The sequence below is a fragment of the Sturnira hondurensis genome, unplaced genomic scaffold (assembly GCF_014824575.4).
Source record: "Sturnira hondurensis isolate 20B ecotype Veracruz unplaced genomic scaffold, ASM1482457v3 Scaffold0013381, whole genome shotgun sequence".
Lineage (NCBI taxonomy): Eukaryota > Metazoa > Chordata > Mammalia > Chiroptera > Phyllostomidae > Sturnira > Sturnira hondurensis.
The window spans coordinates 980401-1003919 of record NW_028086012.1 but is presented as its reverse complement, the minus strand read 5'-3'; the positions used below and the strand labels follow the sequence as shown (position 1 = coordinate 1003919).

The window sequence follows — 23519 nt, the reverse complement described above, 5'->3', positions numbered from 1 at the left end:
CTCTGGGTTTTGCTTCCTGACAGCAGATCTGCCCACTTATTTCCATATCCACCGAATCATTGTTAGCAGACTCGTTGAAACTCCTTGTCATCTTCCTTTCCCCTTTCCCAGCCTCCCTTGGAACTAGAAGACACATCATGCACTTTTGGCTAGTGATATATACATAAAAATTGGGTAAGGGCTTTTAGGGAAGACTTTATCTTTGTGATAAAAAGGAGTTAGGCTTGCTAATACCAGCCTTCTCCTCACCCCACCCCCACCTTTATTCTCGGCTTGAATACAACCATGATGCTGGAGCTAGGGTAGCTGTCTTGCCACCATGAGGGAAAAGCCTAGAGAATTGCAGAAACGCTAGTCTTGGAGCCAGTGAGCCATGGAACTAGCACAAGCAGTTGCCTTCCTCCAGGCCTAAATGTGGAAAGAAATAGACTCTGTATTTAAATCACTGTTGGCCAGCTTTTCTGTATTTGCAGCAGAAAGCACTGCTAACTAATCCAACTACCTCAAAAACATCACCTCCTGCCTAGACATCTGCAAAAGCTCCGAACTGCTCCCCTTGCTTCTGTTCTCACCCTAATGCAATCCAAATGGTCATCTGAAAACACAAATCTGATCATGTCCCTTGTCTGCTTAAAACTCTTCATTGGCTTACTGATGTTCTTAAGATAAAACACCTTACCCTGTCCGACAAGTCCTGCAGGGTCTGGCCCTTCCTAGTTTTCCCACCTCTTCTCACAACACGCTCCCCCTACTTCCTCTGCTCCAGCCAGGCCAGTCTTTTTGCCGTCGCAGGATCCCTCCCATCATGAGGCCTAATGCCCCTGTCCAGAAAGCTTTACCCGCCCACCCCTGCCTTGCTAACTCCTACACACCCTTCAGATCTCAGCCCAGTGGTTGCTTGCTGGGGGAAGCTTTCTCTGGCCTCCCTGACTAGGTCAGATCCCCCTGCTGTTTGCTCTCAAGGCACTGTGGACCTGGATAGCTCTTAAATCATTACCATTCTCCATGTGAGTGACTCAGAGACTGGCTCTCTCTCCCACTAGGATGTAAACTCCATGCAAGTGCAGGAATTTCATCCATCTTACCTGCTGCATTATCCCCAACCTTCAGAACAATGCTTGGCAAATGACAGGTGTTTGCTGAGTGAATGTGAGCCTACAAAGAACATGATCCTTTCACTTACGACATTTTATTTAATTCCCATGACCATTCCAAAGATAGATATTATGCCCCTTCCCAATGCACTGAAGAAGAAACTGAGGCTTGAAGAGGCTAACTGACCTGCCTAAGGTCACGAGTTGGTGGCAGAGCCAGAAGTCAAACCCAGCGTGGCCTCACTCCGATGCCTTAGCTTTTCTCCTACCTGTGATGCCAGCCCGGAGAAGCCAAACTTATTCAACGCCATTCCGAAGTAAACGCAGTAACGAAAATGAAATTTTTAAAAAAGGAAACAAATAAAACAGCCTCACACATACCACATACTCTATAGCTAACTAGAGTGTGGTTTAGCCTTTTCCCCTGTGTGCTGAGTACCGAGTTTGTTCCAAGTCCAAGGTCAGAGAATAAAGGAAGCTCCCTGCAGCCCTGCAACAACTCTGGGTGCTGGTGTTATGTTCTCCATTTTCCTGCTCCAAGCCATCTATCTGCAATCCCAGGACACAGAGAGCTGCCCACATGGTGAACCTGTGGACCCAGGGAAACAGTCACCTTTGTAATTGCCTGTGGCTGGCTGGCAAGAGGGGAGTGAAGGAATCTGGGAGAGTGGCGTGTATGACGAATTCTCTGATGCAGCTCAAATCTATCTGGGAATGGAAGCAGTGGCACACATGCCGTCACCAAGAAATTACCCAATTTAGCACCAGCTACACAATCCAGCAATTAGTTTCTTAAACCGGAACTTGCTGGGGGCTGCCAGGCTGGCGGGGTTGTTGTTACAAATCTCACTGGGAAACCAGCTGTGTAATTCACCAGGAGGTTGTCACTGCCCCAAGCAATTACCTTCCAGAAAAAGAATGGAAAATAGGGAAGGGAAGGAATGCAAAGAAGGAGTCAGGGCGTTTTCCTCTCCCCCAGGGTCCTGTCCAGCCAAATCGGTTGACTTTCCTTTCCTGCGACCTAGGCAACCCTCAAACTCCCTGGATCAAAGCAGGTATCCGTGAAGACTCTCTGGATTCACAACCCTTTCCCCTCCCTTACTAGCTCTGTGTACTTGGGCAGGCGATTCATTCCCTTAGCTTATTTTCTCATCTGTAAAATGGGGATGATAATTGAGCCATCAGAAAGGTATTAATGATATGATGCTTAATGAAGTAAAGCATATAAATCCCTTAGTACTGTATCAGGCTGAATACACAAGAAAGGTAGGGCTCATTACATGTGCTTTCATTCTCATGACTTCCGTTGGTTTATAGCCTGTCCTTGGGTAGGTCACTGAACCTCTGTGGGGCAACCATCTGAAACCAAAGGTATTCTGCTGAGAAAAAAACAGTTCTTACTCAAGATTATCCACACCCAGGTACTGGGGATCCGGGAATGTATGACAGTGTTTCAGAGGTTGACACAAAGCAATGCCTTGGGCAGAGACAAAGATTTCAAACATCAAGCATTAACCGGTTCACTCCTTCCTCACAAAGCTGTCTGGGAGAGAGAAGCTGGACATGATGGTCCAGATGGCAGCAAAGGGGTACGGTTGCTCCCTTGCTGGGGATCAGCCCATCTAGTCCTTTCACACTGGAGCTTATGAGGTCATCCCCACACCAGTTCCAACACAGCAGAATTTACAGCAGGTGAGGCCTGGAACTCGCTTGGTGGCGGTAGGGCCTGGGCTCTTCCATGCCTGCGGATGCACCGTGTGTGCCCCTGGGACCCCACAGTGTCAGGATTTGCCTAGCCATCCCCTTCTCCCATGTTGACTTAATCAAAATGGCCAAGACTCTGTCTCAGTTTCTCTGCCCAGCCCTCCACTCCCCCTCCACCCCCATCCTGACAGCACTGTGGGTGGCCGGGACTGTGTGCCCACTGCGAAAGAGGTAGCACTGGGGGGGCCTTAACACAGAGCCTCTGACCTGTAGCCCACACTCCCAAGCCCATGGAGAAGCACTCTGCCCCTAGCCCCCCACTTCCTCCTGTATCAGGCTTTGCCTGAGCCCCCTGGACCATTTCAACACAGGCTTTGCCCAGCTGCCTTTGTCAGGATCTCTGTCACTGGGCTGGTGACCTTGCCCCTGGCTTCTCTCAACCCCCTTACCCAGCCCTGTCGTTGAAGACTCAATTGGCCTTGCACCCAGCCCTTAGGACCTGCGGGGGAACCTCCTTCTCCTACTCTCACTGCCCCAGAAAATGAAGAAGGAAGGAGAAACAAAATAGAGGGAGGGAGGTTGAGAGTCTTTTTCATACATCTTTATTACCTTATTTGATCAATTCTTCCTGGGGACTAAGGTAAGAATTTCACAGAAAATCGACTTTCTGCTCCAAAACACTCAAGACATTTAGGCAGACCCCAATCTAAATCCACCTCCTGAACCCATTGGACAGTGCTCAGCCCGTGACTAACCCACTGTACCGGTAGTCTCTTTGAAAATCCCACTTCAGGGGGCTTTGCACTTGATGTTCTCTCTGCTGGAACGCTCTGCCCCAGATATTCCCATGGCTTTGTCTGTCTCATCTTCTGGGTCTCCGCTCAGAGAGGCCTTCCCTGACCACTCACTAAAGTCAAGCCCTGTCCTCCATGTATGCTCTACACCACCTACTTCATTGCCTTCGTAACACTTTCGGCTCTTTGCAATTATTTTCATTATCTATTACATGTTTATAGTATGTCTCCCTAGAACAGAATATAAGCCCCAGGAGGGGAGGGACTATGTCTGCTTCGTGTGATGAAGGGTTCTCAGAATCCAAAACAATGCCTGGCACTAACAGATGCTCAAAAAATATCTACTGCCTGAAGGTAAGTCTTCACTTGCTGTCCTCATCCACTCTACTCCTGTGCCCAGCAGCCCATAGAAAGCACCTCCACTCCTTTTCCTCCAGAGGCTTCAGGGAGGATTCAGTACTAGAAATTCAGGGAGGAGTCCCTGGAGGATTCAGTACTAGAAATCCAACCTGAATTTCTGTTTGCCTGGACTCCTTTTGAAGACCCCCCACCGACCCCCCACACACACATATACACATCAAGCATGCCAGCAACAGCCCAGCAGCTCTGGTGGCCAAGGACAGTGGCATCTGAGAGAATGAGAGGCCCTTGATTTGCAGACCCTTTCAGCCAGAGCTGGGAGTCCCTCTCACAACTCCAGGGATCTGGAGCAGAAGGCCCAGTGACCTTATCGCTGGGTGTTGGAAAGACAATCATCTGCCTCCAACCATTCTATTGCAGATTACCTGCATGACCATGAACAATTTGTTTAACCTGTCCTAACCTCAATTTTCACATCTGTCAAATAGAGAGAACAACACCTACCTCCTAAAGTTGTGGCAATGGGTAAAGAAACTGATCTACCCAAGGCCACTGGCACACGTATCTCCATATATTGACTTCTCCTGACTTGAGCTCCCTAGTGCCTTTTATTTGCATGTACGATATTTGATGAGATTTGGGCTGGGGCTGCCCTAGCTTCCAGAATGCTGCCAGACCTGAGCCAGCCAGGGCCATCAGGGAGTAACAAGTGAGATCCCAAGCCAATGTCAAGGTCCACTGGGCAGCAGCTTCTCATGTAGACTAGGTCCATGGCCTTTCCTAGCTTCTGGCCCAAGTGTCTGGTTTTCCCATGGAGTTCAGAGCTCAGGGATTGCCTCCTGGGTTACCACACTGTCCTATAAGCCCTCTCTCTGTGAGCAAGGACAGGGGCTGCCTACACTGGGGCCTGTCCCCTCCTCTGGGCCTCTCTCATAGAGGAGATAAGCACAGGACTGAGCGAGCCCATCACAGCTAGTTAGTTGGCTGACTGCCAGGTTCACGTGGTGGCACCTTCCACCCCTCAGCTCTGCCTGATCCTGCCCCAGCCTCCAGGGGTCTCTTAGTCACTGTTCTCATCTCTGGATTCTGGGATTAGCAGAAGTCAGGACCACAGTGGGAGAGGGCATGGGGAGAAGAGGCAGCACAAACTGAGATCCTTCCATATGGGAGGCCTGTCTTCCCAACTTTGCCTTCTGATGCAGCTCAGGGAGCCTGCATGTGTTCTAAGAAAGCTTCCCTAAGAGTGCCCTCCCCACCAACCCCAGGGCACAGCCATTGCTACCTCGCCTGGGGCCCATACTTCAATACAGCAGGGTAAATACTGGCAGGCTGTGAGCTCTTTGAAAGTAGTTTTTATCTGATCTATCTCCATATGGATAAGGTCTGGCACACAGTAAGTGCTCAGTAAGTTCAGGATCAGCCATGGATCCCAGATCAGGATTGAGCCATGAAGAAGTAGTACCCCCCCAGGCTGGGCCATAGGGAGAAGGGGAGAAACAGGGGAAGGCAGGTGGTGAATGACTTGCTGCAGCTGAACCAGAGCTCCTCAGCAGGCAGAGCTGGTCCAGGGTGATGTGGGTTCCCTGAGGAGCTGGAAGCGTCCCGTCCAGGGAGGCATGCAAGCAGAGACGGGAGGGCCACTTTGGAAGCTGGTAAAGGATGGATTCAGGCACCGAACACATCTCAGACCAGACAGCCTCCAATGTCTAAGGCTCAGAATGGCTACAATTGAGCAGACATTATGCTCAATGCTTTAGATATACTTCTTCCCTGTAGTCCTTGCAATCATCACTAGATACCACTATTACTCCCACTTTATAGATGAGAAAACTGAGGCTTAGAAATGTAAAGAAAGTTTCCCAAGGGAGATTTGAATGTGGGTCTCAATCCAGACCTGACACTCCCAACCACTAAGAGACCAAGTGCTAGCAAGTCTAAAGTAGTCTGTGTCTCTGACCAAACCGGTGTGACGAGACCAAGAGGCCTCCCAGTGAGCCTTGATTCGTCACAGCCTCCTCCTCTGCCACCCCTTCCTCACCTTTGGGCATACATACTCCCAAGACTTCTTATTCACAACTGAACATACGTGTTCATCTAGAGGCAGACTACACAGCCATGCAGAGTCACCCAACACAACTCACATGGCATTTGTTCCCACATACAGTCGTCGTCACATAATGTGCACAGATGTTTCTCCAGGGTTTACATGCATGTTCACTTTTATCCAATGGACACTGATACTTGTGCACATAGAAGCTGCACAGACACAGAACCTTGCATACTTGTCCACATACATAGAACCTTACGTGCATATCCACCCATACAACAGGTAGACATTTTCACTTCACGTCACTCAGGCGCTCACATCTCCTCAACAGCATACACCAAACCCTCCCCCAACAAGAACTTTATCCATTGTTCCCTGATCCAATACTAGGCCCAGGTGAGCAGTGATTCTCCCTCCCTCTGGGATTGGCCAGGCAGCCCTGAGAGGGGCAGAAGACTCAGCCTGCCTGTGATGGATGGAATTAATCTACTGAGCCGGAGAAACTAAATAATTAAATCCCTAATCACCCCCCCAAGCCAGCCAGGCCAGTATAGCTGAGGGAGGGAGGGGGCTCTGAGGCCCAGACCAATATCCTAGAGACGGGGGAGGGGCTTAGAAAGAGAGGCACAGACAGAAACCCCTAAGAGGGTTCTTTGGCACAGACAGACAGACACGGGTCGTCAATGCCCTAGGCTCTCCTTTTCCACGTGGCAACAGAGCAGCTGGAGATGACAGCCCACCACTATCCACTAATACAGAGTGAGAGGAGGGGTACCGTGCTCCCACCCCACCCAGAGCCCAACCTGCCCCTCCACAAGGTGAGTCCTGGGGGAGTATGGAGACGGTGGACGTGACACTCCAAGTGCCCAGGACTGTGGCCATCAAAGGGCCTGCCCAAAGTGGAGCTGAGGGTAGGATCAGTCAGGTCCTGGCCCACCCCGTCCCCATCAGAACAGACCCCTCCCCAGCCTGGAGCACGCAGATGGCAGAAAAGGACCCCTCCACACAAGTGCACCTGCTTCCCTCAGGAAGTGGGTCCAGCACGTGGCTAACAGGCTGAAGACGGGGTACAGGCCTGGGCAGGGGGGCTACGGCAATCAGCCTGGGAATAGGCTCCAGTCCGATTGGCTGAAAAGTGGGTCATTTTCCTTTTGAAAATAGTGAGAAAATGGAGAAGTAGGTCGGGCTCTCATCCCCTCAGCCCCAGGCACCGTCCCGGACTTGCAGGGTGGGGACAGAAGGAGAGTTCTTCACATGCCAAAGCCCCATCTCCCCCAGAACCCTGTGGGCCACCGGCACAGGAGGCCAAGGTCATCACACTCAGGACACCCAAGGACATGCACACTCGGAGGCTAGGGCTGGAGCACAAGCCGCACCATGCGTTCGGGGGCCTGCGGGAAAAGCAGCTAGGGCCAGGCCAAGCTGGACGGGTGGGGGCTCCGGCACACAGGACCCTGAGGAGCCCCCTCCCATCCTCACGTCTGTCGTGATGTCTTCTCTCCTCTCTTCTCCTCCCTTTCCTCATCGTCCACGTGAGCAGAGTCGTTGCCATGACACTGCGGGCAGGTGGGCGGCTCTGGCGGCTGTTTAGTCCCAACCCCCACGCGCAGAGCCCAGGTGGGAGGGGAGCGGCTGCAGCGCCCCCGCCCCTAGTCCAGATGAGAGAGGAGGTTGGCACAAGGCCCCAATACACCCCGGAACCAGCGAGGGGCTCGAGCACCAGCCTCTTGGGAATGAGGCAACCCAGGTGCTGGAGGTCTGGGGAAGGAACTCTCAAAAAGGATCTTACGTTTTGACGCCCCTCTTTCCTCCCAGAGGTCAGCGAACGGAGGGGAGGGGCAGACCCTCAACTCCCATTTCTACCTTCATGTCTTACCAACCTTCCTCCCAGTTTCCCTCACGTTCTAAATCTCAGTCCCTTCATGCTAGCAGCTGATTCTAAACTCAGTTCCTCGTTTCTGAAACATAAGCTGAATTCTCCAAGCTCTCTTGGGAGAGAGGAAAGCAGCCAAAGTTCAGACTTCGAGAGCTTCCTGCCCTATCCCCAAACCCCCAGCCTGTCCCCCTGGAAACTGGGTCCCCTTTCCCTGAGTGTAGCCCATACTTGAATTCAGATCACAGACTGGGGGAACACTCACTCCCTACTAAACCCACACTGAGTCAAGGCACCACCCCACGAGGAGAGAGGAGCAGGAGTAGAGCAGGGAGAGGAAGAGAGGAGCAAAGGGGGTGCAGGCGCAGCTGCAGACGCTGTCTGAGGGTGCTGTCCCCCCTCACACCCTGGCTGCAGGGAGCCTGGGCCAGGCCTGAGCTCCCCGGACTCTGAGCACTCTTCTCGGGGTCCGCATGCCTCTCTGCACATGTCTGTAAGCCTCTGTGGCTCTGACTTCCCAAGACCCTTCCCACTGTTCGGGACCCTGCTTCCTACCTCTCCCTGTCCCCTAAGTGGGAAACCTGTATCATTAACTGAATAGAATCAGAAGGACCTGTCTATGGCAGCCTTCTGAACCTGGCTGACAGAGGGAAGGAAGTATATGTGGGGTGGTGGTGACAAGATCTAAAAGAAAGAGAGGACCGCAGCCAGGGATAGCTGGAGGGTGTCACACATGACATATATACTACGTATATGCATAAAGACACTTCTGCTTTCTTCCTAATCCTCCCACTAAGACAGATCTGGCCATGTGTACATGTGTGTGCATGCATGTGTGTGCTTGTACATTGCATCTGCTTTTGTCCACCTCCACTGCTAGTGTTCGACACCATGCCACTCTCATCCTAAGGTCTTGCCAAAGCTACTACAACTCGTCCCTAACTGGTCCCCCTGCTTCACATCTTGGCCCAACGCCACGCAGTCTCCTCACTGGCTACCAGTGTGATCCACCTAGAAAGTATTTATTTAACAATTATGTATCGAGTGCCTACTCTAAGCCAGGAACTCCTCTGGACACAGTGGATACAGCAGTACACAAAACAAATGAAGCTTCCATTCTCAAGTTTATGTTCTGGTGGAAAAAGAGATGATAAACGTATATGTGAAATAATGGAGGTGGTAGGTGCTAAAACTAAAACTAAAAAAAAAAAAGTAGTGTGAGGGAATAGAATGGCAAGGGACTATTTAAGATAGATTTTGCCCTCTCCAAAAAAGTGACTTTTGAGCAAAAACTTGAGTGAGGTAAGGGAGCAAGTCATGTGGCTATCTGGGGAAAGAGCATTTCAGGCTGATGGGAAAGCCAGTACAAGGGCCTCAAGGTGGGACTGTGCTCAGCGTCTTTGTGGAACCAAAAGGAAACCTGTATAAGGATGGTGCCTGAGACAAGGGAGGTCTCTGGAGGCTTTTATACACAGCACTTAAGTCATTCAGGCCCCACGAGGCACTTCACATTTCACTACGAGTGAGATGAAAACCCATCAGAAAGGCACGACCTCATCTTTCTCTGGCTGCTTTTTGGGGTAGAATCTCCGGAGAAGGGGCTGGCAAGGGTAGAAGTAGGGAAACCAGCTGAAATATTTCCTGTCACTGGAATACCTTTTCCTCTAGTTGCTCACCTGTTTAACATAAGGCCTGTTCAATCAAGCCTTGGCTTGAAGGCCTCCTCTCCTCTAGATCCTTTGCCAAACTCCTCCATTCCCTACTCCAGAACTGACCAACCCCTCTTGGGTCCCCACTCCCCCTAATGAACACTTATGTTCTCCTACCTTCCTTAACTTGGTTCTGGGTGTTTGACCTTCTCTAGATTGTAAGTTACCTGAGGTCAAGAACCATACTCAGTGTCCAGCACAGAACGTGGCACATCACAGGCATAAAGTAAACATTGGTTGAATGAATGGATGCACTGGGTGAGCCACATGTGATGGAAACAGCAGTATTTGCAGGCATTATTAACCCAGGTGAGTGAGATGCTCATGGATACAGTCATGGGTTGCAATCAGGCCAGTGTTAGCATATGCCCACATATTTCTGCATACTCTGTTCATACATGTAATATGTGTGTTAATGCGTATGTTCATGTTGGCAAAACCCTGTGCTGCTATCATTCCCGTAGATTTTCGTGTGTGTGCATGTTAGAAAGTTCATTTATCTTGAGATGTGCATATTAAGGCATAGAAAAGTCATATACACATATACATCTACACACATATTGCCAATGCCTCATACGGGTGAGGATTATGCATACACTTGGGTCTACCCACTGTCCCTGCCCCTTTCATCCACTAAACCCAGCTAGTTCTGCTTGAGTCTTGACTCTAGAGTAATGTGACTGCTCAAGCTCTCAGATTCTTTTCCTACATATGCCCTTGAGCGCCATAGCATCTAATCAGCCTTAGTCTTGGCTCCCTTTCCCAACTGCCCCCAAGGTGGTAAGCTCCCCCTCAGCAAGCCTCCTTCATAGGAATGGTGGTGGGGACAATCGGGTCTCCATGACATGAGAATGCGAGAGACTTCAAGAAGCCTGCTTTGGAAAGAAGAGCCACAGGCATCAGAGTGGATCGAGTGTCAGCTTGTAGGGAAACAACTTTTGGACAACCTCAATGTTTAGTCTGGGTCAATCAATTTCTCTCTCTCTCTCATTCTTTGTCTCTGCCACATTTACTCATATGTAAGACAAAAGTTATGTATAGATATTCACACGCTATTATGAATATTGGTACTCCATATATGTACTCCTACATATATGTTCACATGCACACTTACACTCACACATATGCATCACTGGGTGAGCACCACACACATACACACACATAGGTTTAATTAATTGCCTTCACAGTCACATATATACATGGATGCATACATATATAGATGTATATGTGCCCACAGTTATACACAAATACATAAATATGTTTGTACATATTCATAGAGCATCCTCACAGACAGACAGAAATACACATGCACATGCACTGGAATAGCAGAAATATCCAACCCTGCCTCTGGCTTCTATCTTGTGCACAAAGTCAGAAGCCCATATTCTCTCCAAGGGGCATCACAAGTTTGCATGTGCTCTCTATGCTTCCCAGTCTCCCACTTCTCCATTTAGAAAGTTGTTTCTAATATCAATACAACATGCCAAAGAGGCAGTCCCCACTCCCTATATATACAACTCTTTAATTCTAAAAGGGAAAACAAAGAGAAAATATCAAGGCTGGAGTGCTTCCTCCCAATACCTCTGGGTATTGTCCATTGTTCACAGCCTCCAAAACAGTTATTGGAGCAAAGGAGAAGACAATAAGAAAATTATCTCTAGGCCCTAAAACCTCTTAAGATGATTTTTTTCTTCCCTAGAGAACAGCTTCATGATGTCCAGTGAACCCCTCCTATTCCAGCCCAAAGGCCCTGACAAGGAGATGATAGATCTGGAGGCTTAAAAATGTAAAGGGGGTGACCTAGGCTCAATATAAAAAAGAAGCAAGTATTTAAAACACAGGAGCTGGGCAGGGAGCAGGGTGGCAAGCTGAAGACACCTCCCAGCAGGAAGCAGCTGCTGGAACACTGGATCATGAATAGCAGGGCTCTCCAAGAGGCCAGGGAGAAGAGGGTGGACACCAAGCATTGCACGTGGGGGTGGAGGGGTGACTGCTTCAGGCAGCGGCAGTAGCTCCAAAGTAGAGTCTTATCAAAGCTGTTATGTAACCAAGGGAGCTGAGTGGAGCACAAACACCTCCCCTCCCCAAACAGGCACCTACACCCACACCCAGCACCCACAGCACAGGAAAACTCAGCTCCTCCCAAGCTGCTAGGGAATGGGAGGAATCAACTTGAGTTACATCAAAAACATGATGGGTGAGGGGTTCCTTATTAACTAGAAGTCACACCTGGGAAGGCATGAACTGGTGCAGTTTGGGGTCCCTAAATACCCACTCTCTTTTCCTGAACTTCCTGCCACACCTAATTTTGCCCAGCATCATCTGGAAACCCTCTCCTTCCTCTCCCCTAAAGAAGGATCCCATTTGAATATTTGATTGTGCTCCTGAGGATGGGAGGCAAAGCTGCCATCAACCCTTCCTGCCTGTTGTTCCCCCACAGTCTCATCTGCATGTCCTGACATTTTGGCTCTTGTCCCCCTGGGATGACGAGGGAAGGGGCCTAGAGAAATAACTCCTTGCTCTGTTCCCTTCAGAGTTACAAAAATGATATAAACCCAGAAAAATGAGATGGCCCTGACCCTGGGTTGGTGGGGTAAAGATTTCCAAGGGAACTGAGAATCAAAGCCCAGACCCTATCCCCCAATTTGAATTTTTCCTCTGCCAGCTCTTTGTCTTTTCCCATTGCCCCATCTCCAGTAGCCTCCTCCTGCTCTATGGCATTGAACAACCCCACCCACTCCTCAAATCCTTTGCTTGGAAAACTTTCTGCCCAATAAAAGCCTCTCCCAAATGATGCTCTGAACTGTGCTTGGGGTGGGCAGAGCATAAGACAGGCTTACAGGCTATTTCACTGTACCCTGTCCAAAATGCCAAAGTATGATAGGCAGGGGGATGCCACACCGTCAATGAAATTACCTTGCGCTTTCGAGCTCGAACCACGGAGGCCTAGCCAGCAAAACCTAAGCTCTCCAAATCCAGAACTGCCTGGAGCCTGAACTTCCAGGACCCAGTAGGAGAAAGGCTGGTGCTAGTGCCCCCAAGCTCGTTGTACTAACGATACGTGAGAAGAGAGCTCACAGTCACATCACTCCCCATCCCTACCTCCACGCGAAGGGTGGTTTTGGAAAGGGGAGGGGGAACTAAAACAGGGAAAGAGAAGTCCTTTTTCAAATACCACGAATAACTGTGAGGCCTGAAGCCAGAGGGAGGACCCCCAATGCTATGTTTCCATCCAGGGACTCTGTCCTTGGAAAGTGGGTTATCTGGGAGAATTTTTCTAGTGAGCCCTCAGCACCGTTCAACGGCCTTTCCATCATCGGCCCCCAGGCAGCCCCGTTCAGGACCCAGGACAGTTCCAAAGCACCAAATCCGCTCCGAGTCCCTTTCAGCACTCGGGACAGCTCTCAGGGATTGCGGGCTGCGTGGCCAGAAACGCAGCCCCCCAGAAAGGAGCAGGTTTACCCTACCACGGTCCTCCTTCTGACAGAGGCCCCTCTCCCCTGGTCCTCCTGTACTCGCTCCCATCCACCGGAGGCATCTGGTACCCCTCCCTTCAGTCTCTGCCCAAAGAGAGAAAAGAAACCCAGACAGGAGGCTCCCCGGAGGGAGCCGAGAGACAGGACCCCACCCACCTCCTTTCAGCCCTGAGCCTCTCAACGCCACTCACAGCTGGTTCTAAACACCACTTGCCTTCCTAACCACCACCCCCAAAATAAAAGAAATACTCACGTGGGGGCTCCCAGCCCTGTAGGCAGATGTAGTGAGGGGAGGCAGAGAGAGGTGACTCCCCACACCCTGTTGCGAGTCCCTTTTCTAAAGGAACCAGCTCCCATCTGAACTGGGGTGGGGGAGAGACATGTGGAAGCACTGAGTGATGGGGAGGGGAGAAAGGAGAGGGAAGGAGGCAGGAGCAGGGGACTGAAGGGTGGGGGTGTTGGGATGGGGGTGAGGGAATCCTTTTTAATTTCATTCTCTTCCCATGCCTACATCAGCCCTGCAGGCTCAGCTCTTTAATATTTACACACAGGAAGAGAGGATGAGAAAGAATAAAGTGAGGGGGGCAGAAGATACCTGAGCTCAAAGGGCATAAAGGCTGGGGCCTTTGGGATCTGGGAGCTTGGGGACCCCACACCAGCCCCAGCCCACTCCCATTATGAGCTCTTGACTGGAAGGAAGAAAGAAGGAGCCCTGGGACTATTCTGTCCCTTTGTTAACAAGACACTTTGAAGCTGCATCAGAAAAAGATCAGATCCCAACCCACATACCTGGACACCCCCACAAACCCAGATTTCTTGAGTGCCTTATGTGCAGATGGTAGAGGCAATATTCACACACAAGCATGTTCTGATGCTTGGAAGCACGTGTGCATGTGGGCTGCTGTGTAAAAGCACATGCAGGTGCCATCTATCATGTACAAGTTTAATCAAGCATGTTCTGAGTGTATTGACATCAAACAGCCCAGACAATCATACACAAATTATGTAATCAAATGTGTAAACCAGCCCCCAAGTGATCTCCCCTGGATCTTCAGCTACAACCCCAAGGGTAAGGCCACCCACCTCCCCAGACTCCCTTATTCATAAGACACCCCCCACCCCCCCACCCCTGGCACAACCTCACTTTTCCTTTCTGTGACTTGGGGAGAGGGGCTGGTGGGAAGGCATGCAGCATTTGAGCCCAGGGACTTGACAAGTTATTAGCAACAATGAGCTGGCAACCCGTTACCATAACAATGGTGCCACTGCCTCACCCCAGCTCAAACCCAGACTCCCCAGACAGCAGGAGGCCCGCTGAGCCAGCAGCCTTCAGACTGGAAGGAGGGTGAGTAAAGAGGGAATCAAGATAAATGCTTGTGTAGTGGAGGGTACACAGCTGTTCTTCCAACCCCCACTGAAAAACAAAGCTTTGAACCCACCAGGTGGGAATGAAATCAGACTCTGGAAAGGTTTCCTGATCATGGAGATGGAAAGAAACTAGAAGGGGTCTGCACAAACTCCTCTAGACAAAAGCTCTGTTGTCACTCGCTCCCTTTGTCCCCTCACTCCAAGAACCTCTTCTAACTGATCTTAGTAGATTAAGAGAAAACCAACCGAACAAGAGGCCCCTCTCTAAATTTCAGTTTTCCCATCTGCAAAATGGGAATGATTATCATTATCACTCACTCTAGACTCCTGGAAGGTTTAGTTAGAAAGGGTTTAAAGGTAACTATAGACCTTTCCAAAATAAGACAAGCCCCAGAAGTTTCTTTACCCAACAAGAACCCATATAATAAGGAATTGTCAGGCCAGCTAGAGGCAAAATGTATCAGAAACTGGTGGGATGAAAGAAAATGGAACCCAGCCAGCTCAAGCCCCAACATCAGCTGGAGAGATGAAAGCAGCAGAGAGCAGGAGTTGCCACGGAAGAAAGTCTAGGAGTTTGGCTTGCAGCAGCCCTAGCCCCTCACCAGCAGGAATCAGGACAAGCCCACAGCCTACATTGGTGGTGGACATGGCTAGCAATCCCTATGTCCAGAAACATCTGCAGCTCCCTCTCTTTGGAAAGAGGTCTCAACTTGAAGGATCTATAGTCTTGGGTTTATTGAGTCTTTAACTTTTCTCCCCAAATCTCTGCTCAGTTCTGATGGGCATAGGGAGGGGGAAGGGGTTTCCAGGAATAGAAAGCAACATGGTGGCTTATAAAGTTCCTGGGCTTGGACTAACCAGGAACCCACAAAATTGCTCTGTGACCTTGCGCAAGTCTCTATCCTTCTCTGGGCTTCAGTGTCTTTGCTTTATAATTAAGAGGTTGGACCAAGTTAATCCTCAGATTCCTCCCCTAACAATCATTTTACAACCACATACAAGCTCACTTGGACACCAGCCCCCTGGCATAAAATGCAGTGGGCACTGCCTGTCAGATCAGTGGTGCTATAGGGGCCGGGCTTCTGGGGAGGGTATCTGAGGATGTTCATCCTATGTTCATGTTCCTTTTAGAAACACCTGCCACCCTAGCCCTCCCAGCTCCCTTTTTAGACCCTGATTCACTGCCAACTCACGAAGCCTCTCCCTCCCCTCCCTCCTCTCTTCTCCTCCTCTCTTCCTTTTAGGCCTTGGTAGCTGGGTGTAGAAGTAGCCTCAGCACTCGGGGAATGCTGGGCAGAGGTGCAATGCCCCCAGCAATGCCCCCTGGGTCAGGGAGAGCACAGCAGGGTGTACCAACCTCTAACCATGGCCCCAAACCACTTCTTGAGTCACCAAAAGACCTCAGCTGGACCCTTTCTGGACCACTGACTAGCAGTGTGGAATTGTGGCAAATGCGATTCAACTCTGAGTTGCAACGTCCTCATCTATAAACTGGCATTATAGTAGGCTGAACCACATGAAATTGCTCTTTTTGTAGGTAAAAAAAAAAAAAACCAGAAACAGTTGAATATTGGCAATTTCCTAGGGCTTAACCTGGCCTGCCTGCTTCCCAGAGCTGTTGGGAAATAAGAAGACAGTGTTGAAGGGGGGGGAGGCATTTTTCAAAAGCCCTGGACTAATAAAAACACACTGTTTTATTATTATTATTATTATTATTTCAAAGAGCTTCAGTACAGACCCACCTAGAGCCAGTAGGCTGAACCAATGACCCAGAAGTTGGAAATTTAGGGCTTGAAAGTCTGGGGAACATCCACCTGCTCTGATGACTAAGAACAGGGCAGAAGCTTCGCCTGGCCTCCTCAGTGCGGGGTTCTGAAGGGCCCTGGGTGAAACATTACTGAGATGACACAAGTTCTCAGGCTCCAAGAAGAAGCACACGCTCTACAGCTCACCTGAAGCCTCACCGCCAGAGGGGCCCCAGCATGCAGCAAGGGCACAACCAGAGCTTCGCAGACAGTACCCCCTGAGGTAGGTGAAGGTGGGGACCAAGGTGAGGAGTGCAATGCCACTCTTGCCTGAGGGGGAAGGTGCGGTGGGGAGGGGAGAGTCCTTGGTGAGAGGGGGTGATCTGACCTCTGAAGAGTCTGATCTCCCTTGTCCCATGGGCCCCAACGATCATGAGCCCTTTGGGGGAGTGGGGAGGGAATGCAGGCCAGATGTGGGTGACTCAGAGTGAACCCTGCTCAGATATGTTCTCATACACCCAACACACACACACACACACTCATACAGGCCACAGATACCTGTATCCACTCAGAGACACAGTCACACGGGCACACACATACAAACACACCTTCACATACACACATGTCCACAGGCATGCACAGTAACACCCTCCACACTTACACTGCATACACCCACTGGCATGCACACACACTCGCCCACGATGACACACTCACTGCATACACTCATTGGCACACACAGGCACCCACAGACCCACACGGTGAAACACACACTCACCACAGACACATAGTGACATGCACTCACACTCACACACCTGCAGAGGAAACTTCTCTCTGGATCTCCCCAACACCACCACTTCCCCCCACAACCCAGCTGGCTACTCGCTCCCAGACCCAACCAAGCCTCTTGCAGGGCCGGGCGGGCCGGGTCTTGCCAACCCCCGCAGCGCTACCTGGGAGAGCCGGTCCTCGCTCCGCGTGGTCCCTCCGCCCGACCCTCAGGTCAGGCCCGCGGGCAGACAGGCCGTGGAGAGGGCGGGGGCAGGGGCAGCGGAGGAGGCCCAGCCCTCGCCCCTCTCGGGGCTCCGAGCTGAGGCCGCCAGAGCCCGGGGCGTGGGCGGTGCCGGGGCGGCAGCCAGGCGGAGGATGGGGGGCGCTGCAGAGGGCGCGGCGAGCGCGGCCAGTCCCCACCCCTCCCCTCCGCTTACCTGGCCCGGCTCGGGCTCCGGCCGGGTTACATGGTGCCGGCGGCCCGGGCTGGGGGCGCTGCGGCTGTGGGCAGGCGGTCACGGACGGGGCCCGGCACTGCGGAGCCCCGAGCGAGCGCCGAGCGGCAGCGGGCGCGGGATCGGGAGGCGGCCAAGCCACGGAGGCTGGATTTCCCGGGGACCAGGAAGGGGAGGCGGGGGGATCCCGCCCGCGCGCTCCGCCCCCGCCCCCGCCCCCACGCAGGGCAGCGGAGCCCGGAGCCGGAGAAGGAGGGGTGCCGAGCTCCCCGCCCCCGCACCGGACCCAGGAGGGACGAGGTCGCAGCCGGCGGCCGCGGGGTCTCCACGGAGTGCGCTCCTCGCTCAGCGACAGCACTGGGGAGGCCCAGCTGGGGCGCCGCCGGGTTTGTGTCTGCCGGGGGCCCAGGACCAGGTGCACAGTGCCACGGCCATGCACGGTCGACCTAGGCTCAGGGACTGAAGCTCGGTGGCGGGGCTGTTGGGGAGACGGTCGCCCAGTCTCGCAGACTCTATCTTGCGCCCCATGGAGGCAGTCACACCCAGAATGTCACGCACAGCCCCCCACGCACATCCCCTAGGAGTCTCTCCCTCAGCTTTTCCCGGTCAGCTGCCTGACTCCAGTTGCTGGCCTCGGTTCAAGGAGCCCCGTCCTCTGCCCCAGCTTCTGCCGGTGCGGGGCGCTGTGCCTGGGGCCTGGCCTCCGCGCCACCACTGACGGGTGTCCCCCCACCCACAGCCCGCACCGCCGAGGCATCCCCCGTGTGGAGGGAGAACCCGCTATACCTGCCGAGTTTGCTGGGGCCCCCACCTGTGCCCACGGTGTCCGCCCACCTCTAGGCCCTGAGCCAGGGGTTGTGTCAAGGCAGGGGCAGGGTGGAGGAGGGAAAGGGGACTGTCCGGAGCACAGGCGGAGGCTGCAGAGCCTGGGCACAGGCTGCGGGAGCCAGGAGAGGAGGAGGAAAGCTGACTGCAGCAGTCCCTGGCTGGAATCCGTCTTGGCGCCCAGAGCGATGCTGTAATGGGGGGGAGGGGGCCGCACTGGGGAAGCCGCAGGGGGAGGGGCTGAAGATGTGGGGAAGGGTTTCGTTCTGGATTTTGATTTCCCACGGTGGGTGTGAGGGAACAGTACCTCATGCACCCGAAGTTGGGGTGGAGAATAGCGTGCGTCCTTGAAGCCCCGTTCCTCTCTCCCTTCCTTCACCTTTTCTGATCTTGAAAGCTCTGGGGTGGTGAAGTGTGGGTTTGGGAGACTGTCTTCCTCTCCAGAAACAGACCTTGAAGTAGTTCTGATTTAACATCTACCCAGCACTTCCTTTCTCCACGTACCACTTCGTGGTCACTGGCTCTCCTCCTGGTGTAAACGAGGACCGAAAGCAGAAGTCACAGGCCCCAAAGAGTAAAACTGGGAGCCAAGCCCTCTCTCCTTTCCCCAAGGAGATGTTTGAAGATCACACATGCCATCAATGACATAATGGAGTTGGCAGAGCCCTCACCCAGGGACACCGAGCAGTCTGGAGGGCGACTGTCAGGCTGGGCGTCCGCCTGTCGTGCTGCCTGCCAGACCAGTTCAACCGAGACTCTTGGGTCATGAGCTCAGGTCGCAGATCATTCCCAACCCAGGGATCTGCCAAGAGCAGAAATAGGAGAAAATAAGACAGAAAGTTGGTCCCAGGAACCCACTTTAGAACCGAAAGAAGCATCTCACTTTCCGTGAAGCGTAAGAGCAGCTATCATGAAGGGTGCTGGAAGGCACCCCCATGCTTTCTCTGTTCTAGGATGTAAATTTTGTTAACTAAAATTGGGAAGCATCTTAAACTGGAGAGGGACATTTAGTATGATTTTTCTACTTGTTTTATAAAGCTGTTATCAAACAGTTGATGTGTTTGAGATCATAGTGTAGTTTTTATTTGTTCATTCAACAATCATTTACTGATTGCACCTGGCACTCTGCTAGGGTGTTGGGGCATAACCGTTAAGCAGACAGGTTCACCTCGGAGAGTGTTCTCTCACACCCGTCTGGGGATGTATAAGGGAGATGGAGATGTAAAACAATAATAACCATCAGGCCAGCTTCCTGGGGGGGTGTGCTGTGCGGTCACACAGAGCCCGCACTTTGAAAGGTCCCCACTCTTGATTTAATTCTCTGCTGTCACTGTCTTGAAATACCTAATAATGTTTTTAGTGAAGATCCCTACTCTCCACAAACTATGATAGCTATATTAGGAATTCCGTGACATAGTAGAGATGAGCACAAAATACTTTTAGAGTCTACCGTCAACAACAGCTCTGTCTAGATGAAGAGGAGCAATCAAAGAGGTAAAGAAGCATTAAAGAGACATTTGAATAGCGCCTCAAAGATTGCAGAGAGAATTAGAGTGGAGAGCCACGCACGTGCAGATACAGAAACTCATCAAAACGTCAATCAAGCAGCATAGCAGACTAGGTGCTTGGGTGATCCTCTCACTGAGTACATGATAAATCATTTTTAATGATAGATAGATTTTAAAATCTTCTTAAATACGTCAATGAGCTGGAAAAAAACTATTCCAGCCAAAACGTAAGTGAAGGCAGAACCAGAAAGGTAAGCAGAGCACCGAAACCCACTTTATGTAGCCCAGGGGCTGTGATACACTGATTGCAAAAATGGCACCAACTTACTTCTCCTTGAACCCACAACTTCCTTTACCACGTGACTTTGTAACTCCTTTTATCAAGGGGTGAACCCTGTATCCACGCCACCACCACCACCACCCCTTGAATCTGAATGAATTGTGACTAGCTTTGGCCAATAGAATATGAAAGAAGCCATGGTGTACCAGTTCTAAGCCTAAAGTGTAAGAGGCTTGTATACTTCCATGCCTTCTCTTGGTCTTCTGCTTCCACTGTGAGAACAAGCCTGGACGAGCTTGCTGAAGGATGAGAGACAAGGCGCAAGAGAGCCATGCTATTTCAGCCAAAACCATCTTAGACCACCCCCCAAACATGAGATAGAGCCCAGCCAAGAGCAACAGAGATGCAACAGGTCTGTCCAGTAGGTATCCAGCTATGGAATATAAAAAATAGAGACATTTATTAAAGATACAAGAAATATTGTACATAGGATAATGACATCTCAGTTCCCTTCAAAGTAGGTACCTTGGGGCCTCACATAGTTCTAAATGCCATTAGCCACCCTGTCATATTTTCCTGAATCTCATTGACAGTCTGAAATCTCTTCCCTTTTGAAGGAAATTTTAGTTTTAGGAAAAACCAAAAGTTGCAGGGCACTGAATCTGGGCTGTAGCGGGGCTGTCACCTGGATGATTTGATGTTTTGCCAAAAAACTCCGCATGAGATGTGATACATGAGCAGGCAAGTTGTTGTGATGAAGCTGCCAGTCACCAGCTGCCCCCAGCTGCAGCCTTCTGAATCATCCAAATAGTGTCCATAGAGGAATGTTCAACTTAATACAAAATTTGGAGCAGATTCATCGCTACTCACTCAGTCATTTTAAATGAGACAGCCAGGGGGTGGGCTGGGATGGGAGTAAAAGACAGAAAACTGTACTTGAACAATAATTAAATAAAAAATAAATTTTTAAAAAGAAAAAAATAAATAAATTAGACAGCCACACAGTACACATGCTCATTCGATGGTGCTTACCATCCGCACTGACTAGTACAGTGAAGTCATCATTGTTCACACATGCGCATTCCAGTCCACTCTCCTTGGCTGCCAGGTTGCATCAGTGTCCTGCAAACCAGTCTCTTATATTAACAATGACTGGGCTTTTTCTGGACAGGCCTTGTCTACGTGACTATGGCTGACACTTAAGTGAGTCCAGCTGAATGAGAACCATCCGGCCAGTTTGAGGACTCCTGAGCAATAATAAATGCTTATTAATTTAAACTACTGAATTTTTAATGGTGTGTTGTGTCACAATATAAGTAAATGATACAAGTATATTTGCTAACCGATGAAATTGAACTTTGATCTTTATGATCTCTCAGGGCTTGTGGGTCTGCACAAGTTGAGGAAATACTCCCTGCAGAAATTTAGAAGCCCAATAGGACTTCTCTACTCTAATGTACAGGTAAACGAAAAAACTCACCCCATCCCCATACCTAGGAAGTTGCAAGGAAAATTACCTGTTTTAAACCTTGACAATAGCAGTGAGTGTAGGGAGGAAGAATCTCCCCCTGAGAATCCATAACTACAAGGTAGACATCACACCACATGCAATCAAATTCACTCTACCTAAGTGATATGAAAAACCTCAAATCAAGAATTGTAGTATAAAATAGCCCCAGACTGATAGTGCCCCATGTGCCTGGCAGAAGGAAATGTAAATCTTTGTTAGAACAATTCACCTTCATCTCACACCTCAAATAATTTCCACAGATAAGGCTCCAAAGAAAATGAACAGCACACAGTCAAATATCATCAAACACACAAGGAAACCTGGCACCAAGAAAAAGAGCCAGCAAAAACAACAAATAGCAGAAACACACCTGCAAGAGTTCAACTGTTAGAATTATGAAGTACTATAATGTAACTGTGTGTACAAATAAATACACACACACACACATTTAGAGACATAAAATAATCCTGGATCCTTTGGCTTATTTTCCTGGTCTCTGGCCAGGTCAAAGAGAACAACGTTAGATAGAAGTGGTGAGGGTGGATCTGTTTGTCTTGTTCATAGCTTTAGTGCTCTGACATTCCCTCTCTAGGATGATACTTACAGGATTTTTGTAGACCCCTGTTGATCAGCTATAGAGAGTTATATTTTATATCTCACTGACTAAAAGTTTTAATCAAATGTATGTTGAATTTTTATCAATGACTTTGTGTGCATCTTTTCACATGATCATATGGTTTTCTCTTTTAATGTTTTGATCAATTATATTGAGTTTCTTAATATTAAATTTTACTTTCCTGATATAAACCCAACTCACTCAAGAAGGTTTATAATTTATTTTGCAGATACCATTGAATTTAATCTGCTAATATTTAGTTTTACATTTTCATCTATATTAATAAATAAAACAAGCCTGGTATTTTCCTGGATTTGGTGTCTAAGTTATTCTACTTCAGAGAATAAGTTAGGAAAATATAATATTTTTCCTTTCTCTGTAAAAGTTAGTATAAGGTTGGAATAATTTGATACTTGTAAGTTTGGTGAAACATCTGTAAAGCCATCTGGAACTGGTGCTTTCCTTATGGGAAGTTTTTTGTTTTGTTTTACTACTGCTTCTGTTTCTTTAACAGGACTATTTTAGGCTTTCTATTTCATTCTGAGTCAGTTCTAATAAGTTATATTTTTCTAAAAATATGTTTAGTTTTTAAGCTTTCAAAGGTATTGCCATAAAGTTGTTGATAAAAATTTCCTATTATCATTTTCATCTTTGCTTCCTTTGTAGTTGTGCCCTTCTTTGCAATATTTATTTGTGCTTTCTTTCTTTTTCTTGATTCTCACTACCAGAAATTTTTCCATATTTTAATCACTTCAAGAGTCAATTTCTTAGCTTTGTTGAAATTCCCTATAGTATTTGTCTAACCTCTTGATTTTTGCTCTTATTTTTATTATCTATTTTCTTCTAATTTCTTTGGGTTTACTCATTCTTTAACTTACTGCTTACATTGGAAACTTAGTTTTTTTAATTTTTAACTTTTCTTCTTTTTTTAATATAAATTATTCTTGATGAGCTATTTTATATACATCTCATAGAATGCCACCAAGGACTCCAATGTATTGTGGGAGTCCCAGAAGGAGACAGGAAAGAGAAAGAGGCAGAGAGAATATTTGAAGAAATACTAGCTGGAATTTTCCCAAATTTGTTGATGGACAAGAATGTAAACATCCAAGAAGCTCAACAAACTCCAAATAGGATGAACCCAAAAAGACTCACACTAAGATATGTTATAATCAAACTTTCAAAAACCAAGAGAGAATTTTGAAAGCAGCTAGAGATTGTCACATATAAGACATCATCAATAAGATCATAAGCATATTTCTTATCAGAAAATTTAGAGGCCAAAAGATTGGCCTGTGTGTGCATGTGTGTGTGTGTGTGTGTGTGCAAGAAATGCTCAAGGGAGCAAGAAATGCTCAAGGAAGCCCTACAGGCTGAACTAAAAGGA

At 49.4% G+C, this 23519-nt stretch overlaps 1 protein-coding gene across 1 annotated transcript in view; it reads right to left on the bottom strand.

Annotated features, from left to right (window-relative positions):
• Window positions 1-17479, bottom strand: part of DLGAP3 (DLG associated protein 3) — a 55608-nt gene extending 38129 nt beyond the window's left edge. The window contains exon 1 of the mRNA XM_037061480.1: window positions 17376-17479. The gene's annotated coding sequence lies outside the window, so the exon portion shown is untranslated. The remainder of the gene's footprint in view (window positions 1-17375) is intronic.
• Window positions 17480-23519: the final 6040 nt, after the last annotated feature.